Source organism: Mandrillus leucophaeus, unplaced genomic scaffold, assembly GCF_000951045.1.
Source record: "Mandrillus leucophaeus isolate KB7577 unplaced genomic scaffold, Mleu.le_1.0 Scaffold399, whole genome shotgun sequence".
In the NCBI taxonomy this organism is placed as follows: Eukaryota; Metazoa; Chordata; class Mammalia; order Primates; family Cercopithecidae; genus Mandrillus; species Mandrillus leucophaeus.
This window is the reverse complement of record NW_012104242.1, coordinates 120,891-126,270: the sequence shown is the minus strand read 5'-3', so window position 1 is coordinate 126,270 and position 5,380 is coordinate 120,891. Positions and strand designations below refer to the sequence as shown.

Sequence of the window (5,380 nt, the reverse complement as noted above, 5' to 3'; positions counted from 1 at the left end):
AGGGGGCATTGTCAGGCGCCGCGGCAGCTCAGCCCCGGGTGGACCTGGTGCCTGCCCCGGGCTCGCGGGGTCCGGAACGACGAAGTCTGAGAAGTACGAGTGCTTCCCTTAGCGACATTGTTCAGGTAGTCTGAACAGCCTTTTACTCCTGTCGTCAAAAAGAGTGGTATACGCTAAGTTCCTCGTTCCATCTCTGCGCAAACAGGACTGCGAAAAGAACAGGACCACCCATCAGCAGCCCCGCAAGAACACTGCAGATTTGCGCGAGAAGTAGGTTATCTTCTATGGAGAGGAATTCTAGACCTAATCGGAGACGATCCCTTAAAACTGTGGTTTAAGAAAGGTTCGGAGATAAGCGTAGTTTGATAGTGTTCACCTGTTTTCCCGAAGGACCTTTCGCCACTGGGAGTCGGGGAACACCTGTCAGTCAGAGTGCGCTCCTCTGAAATTCGGTGAGTACAGGACAGCAAGGTGTTTTCAGGGAGACCACATTCTCATAACTTTTAGTACAGTATAGTGTTATAATTGTTCTGGTTTATTATTAGTGTTGTTAATCTCTCATTGTGCCTCACTTACAAATTAAACTTTATTATAGGCAGGTATGTGTAGGAGAAAACGTAGTGTAAGGAAGGTTCAGCACTACCCCGGGTTTCAGGTGTCTATTGGGCGTCTTGACACGTGTCCCCTCCTGAAAAATCATTAGGAAGAGACCATTGTAGGAATTTGGGGATTCTGATAAAATATATCAATCTGCTTCTACAACTGATTTCTAAGATTGTTCGAATTTAGAAATGGGTGGTACTTGAATAGGTCTGTGATATACACTAGTCGAATAAACACAATCTTACAGCCCTCATTCTGATACATCCCAGAGAGTTTTTGGTTATCTCAAAGAACATCACAGAATAATTTTAATTCATTTTAAGAATAAATATATATCGTTAAAATTTAGTAGAGGGATTAAAACGTGTCAGAAGAGAAGCAAGCCATGCCTGGTTTGAATGTTGGACCGGGAATTCCAACAATGAAGAGCTTTCAGTGAGTCACCTTTTTAAAAAGTCTGTTACTTCATCTGTAAAATAGAGGACTGCATAGTTCTGTGTATTTTACAGAAGGCACTTGAGTAAGACAACATCGTATCAATAAAAAGAAGCTTACCTTTTAGGAAAGAAGTGGCTGCATAACTCCACATTTTCCTCCAGTTATACTTTGTAGGCATCATTTCAAATTTTATACCGCGATACCATCTCTCATTCAACCTAATGTAAGTTAGATAACTTACCCTGATTTTCCTATTGGTTTTGCCTAGAATTTAACCCTTGGCTCTATTTTCCAAGTAAGGTGGTATTTATCCACTAAGATGAATATGAATATCCCTCCCCACATAAAATGCAAAAGCCATGGATAATTTACAAAAGAAGGAATAAAACTATTAATAAATACTGACAACTATTCAAATTCACTAGTAATGACACATTCAAACAATGTAACATTGCTTCATAAGACAGAATTCTTTTCCAGTGATAATGCTACTGAGAGTTAGCAAAATGAACACTTATATACACTGCTGGCAGAAACTTGGGTTGATCTTAACCCTCTTGAAATGCATACCAAGAGGCCATTAAAAGTTTAATTTGTTTCATTTGCCCCTCAACTGAATGCATGTGTGTGTGTGGGTCTGGGGGCCAACGGTTGGAGGTTTGGAGGAAGCCCAGAAGACCAGTAACTAATTGCTGTGCTAGTATCTTACATGACGAAGCTATACTCTTTATGGAATTGAATACAGACAGATTTTTACTTCTTAATTCTCCTTTTTGGATTGGTGAGTTTCAAAGTGGGTGCCAGTGAGCCCTGGGGCTTCTCAGAGCTGTCAGGGAGCTGTCTCTGCAGGACCAAGATGTGGGAATACCCCTCCCACCCCCAATCAGAGCAGCACTGCTCTATTTTCTAGAATGAGTGTCCAGATCAGATTTCCTTACCTGGCTATTGGTACAGTATGGTGTGTGAAAGGTAATAATTGCTCAAACTCGTTTGACATGAGTTGGGGTTTAGTCTCATTACTTATTTTGTTAAATATTATCAGGAAATACTGTGGAAGAAAATGTTAACTGTAACTGTAATAAAGTGTGGACTGCTGCAGATGGCTGTGAGTGTAAACGTCACAGCACCTTTATTGGCCCATTGCCTCCAGAGCCACTTCCTGATGTGGGGCAGCCCTCAAAAATGTGTGCCTAGTGAGTGTCATCTCTTACACATGCTACAGCCCCCCATCCTCAGACCACCAAAAAAGCAAGAGGATAAGAAACATTGAGTAAAAGATGCTAAAGTGAGCAGTCATGATCTAGCCACTCCACAAGGTTAGTTCGTACTGCAAAGGGAGACTTTCTCAGAGACCTATATATATATAATATACAGATGTACACATATATATACATATACACACACACATATATATTTTGAGCAGCAGCAAGATTTATTGTGAAGAGTGAAAGAATGAAGCTTCCACAGCGTGGAAGGGGACTCGAGTGGGTTGCCCTAAAAAAAATTTTCTAAGACTATACAATATTCTTTGATTTCATTCCATGCCTTTCTGACTTCTGATTACAGTTTTCCATAGTCTTTAGTATTAGATATTGATGTTCTGAATATGATTGTGGTTTCTCCTTATCTTCTTCTCTATTAGATTAACGTTCTGGCATATAAGTTAGTATATAACAAGTTTATTAATGTTGCTTAAGGATTTCCAGTCACCTGTGGATGCTTTTAAAAATCATGTTTTTGAAACTAGAAAGTTGTGGTCCGAACTCTGTAACAGCAGTTACCATTCATTGCTGTTGCCACCCTCTGTGGCTCAGACTAAAGCTGGTACTATCCGCATTTTAATTTTAAAAAACTTTCAGCCAAGAGTAATGGCTCACATCTATAACCCCAACACTTTGGGAGGCCGAGGCGGGAGGCACTTGAGTCCAGGAGTTCGAGAACAGCCTGGGCAACATAACGAGGCCCCATCTCTACAAAATTTAAAAAAAGAAAAAATAGCTGGATGTGGTGGCTCACTCCTATAGTCCCAGCTACTTGAGAAGCTGAGAGAAGAGGATCGCTTGAGCACAAGAGGTCAGGGCTGCAGTGAGCTGTGACTGCACCACTGTACTCCAGCCTGGACGACAGAGCAAGACGGTCTCCAAAGGAAGAGAAAAAGAAACTCTCAGTATAGGAAATCCATTTCCATTGAAAGCCATGATTCTTCCAATACTTAAGTGGCAACTTTTTACTACGCAGCAACCGAGGAGGTGAGCTGACAGTGCTTGCCAGGCCTAGTTCCAGTGCCTGTGGGCCTTGAAACCCAGGCTCCAGGCATCTCTTCAGGGCTCCAAAACTGGCTTCTGAAATTCAGTTCCCCACTTCTGTCCATGAATGTACACTATTTATTAGAAGTAGGTCCTCCCACACCCAGATTAATATGCTTCAGAACATTTAAAGAAAAGTATGATCCTGTCTTTTCAAGGGCAATTCATCACACAAGATGAAAAAGGGATGTTTGTGTATGTGTGTGCCTTCTTTCCTTCAAAATTGTGATTCTAACCTTTTCCCTGTCTCCCTTTTCCCTGCTTTCCTTTTTTTGAGATTGGGCTCACTCTGTCACCCAGGCTGGAGTGCAGTGGCACCATCTTAGCTCACTGTAACGTCCTCTTCTGGGCTCAAGCGATCCTCCCACTTCAGCCTCCCGAGTAGCTGGGACCACAGGCGCATGCCACCATGCCCAGCTAATTTTTTGTATTTTTGGTAAAGATGGGGTTTCGCCATGTTGCTCATGCTGGTCTCGAACTCCTGAGCTCAAGTGATCTGCCCGTCTTGGCCTCCCAAGTGCTGGAATTACAGGAGCGAGCCACCGTGCCTGGTCCCTGTCTCTCTTCTGTAGCATGATGTAGAAGAATATGCACTAGTGCACCTGAGTCCAAATTCCAACTCACTGTGAGACATTGAAGTGATTTCACTTTTTTGAACCTTGGTTTCCCTGTTTTTCAGGAGTATGATTTTCTAACATCAGATTGCTTGGATTAGAGTCCTAACTCCACCATTCTCTAGCTGTTGACCTTGGATAAGTTATTTACCAATTTATATCTCATTTTCCTCATCTGTAAAATGGGAATAATACAATTATATGATTTCATAGTGGTCGTTGAGAGGATTAAATGAGAAAATGCATGTAAAATGATAATACTACCTGATTGGAATAACTGTTCAGTATTAGTATCTATAATTATTATTATCTGTAAAATGGTAATAATGAATATTAAATGGGCCAAATATTGTGAAATGCCTGACATAAAAGGAGCTCCCCTTCTACCACGTCCTGGAGTCCAGCACACAGGACAGCAAAGTGAAGACATCTAAGGACACACAAATGTGCGTGATTGATCACAGGTGCATCTCCAACTCCTCATTGGTCCCCACAGATCCACAGCCCGACCCAGGCTGGATCCTGGGGATTTCCTCCTGGCTTTTGATCTTTAGCTCCAGATGAATTACCGTTATCTGGAACAGAAGAAACAATTGCAGCCTGTGTTGACTCTTTTAGGTTGTTTGTTTGTTTGTTGTTTGTTTTTCAGAACTGCAGTTCCAGCAGCCACTTCCCCAGGCTCTGCTTCTGACTAGTTATGTGACTTTTGGCACGTAGCAACCTCTCCCAGCTTCAGTTCCCTTCTCTGTAAATGATGGAAGTTTACAATTCGCACAAGGTTCCCATTAGTACTAAAATTCTATGAATTCCAATGCTATACCGGCCTCTGTTCCTGGAAATCCTGTTGTTTCTGCTCTGTCCTTCAAAAGCTCTCTTATCAGATAGACTTTCTGGTCCTGTTTCTCTTTATCTCTGGCTTCCTCTCTTCCCCACTGCACTTAATAATGCTTGGCCTCTCTGCAGGCACTATCACACCGGTGCTTCCCTGTAGAAAACTTCTTCCCCTGGGATGGAAGCCAGGACTGTTTAAGAGACTAATTCTTGGATTCACAACATACAGAGGCATGGGAATAATCGCTGTAGTATCTTAAGAAGTTGTTCTCTTCTTCTTTATTTAAACATTTAAAGTACCAGAAAATGCACACTTGCATGTTTATATACTTCCTCCAACCTTTTGTCAGGGATACCTTTCCAACATCTTTTCACTTTTTAGGAATGAGTCATAGGCTCCACTGTCAGCTTGTGGAGAGTTTCATGCAGTGAACTTACATTAAAACAAAAGGCACCTGCACTTGGCCAACATTACTGAGGTCTATACACACATGTCAATGATCATGTCTGAACACAGAGCTGTGAACATGCCTTTTCAATGTTAAATTTTACAGAAATTCCCTTCTCATTGCCACCTATTTGTGGCAA

The 5,380-nt window shown here is 41.9% G+C and overlaps 1 protein-coding gene across 1 annotated transcript in view; it reads right to left on the bottom strand.

The window, feature by feature from the left end:
- ZMYND11 (zinc finger, MYND-type containing 11) overlaps positions 1–4,526 on the bottom strand; it is a 134,153-nt gene extending 129,627 nt beyond the window's left edge. The window contains exon 1 of the mRNA XM_011991544.1: positions 4,412–4,526. The gene's annotated coding sequence lies outside the window, so the exon portion shown is untranslated. The remainder of the gene's footprint in view (positions 1–4,411) is intronic.
- Between the last annotated feature and the right edge of the window lie 854 nt (positions 4,527–5,380).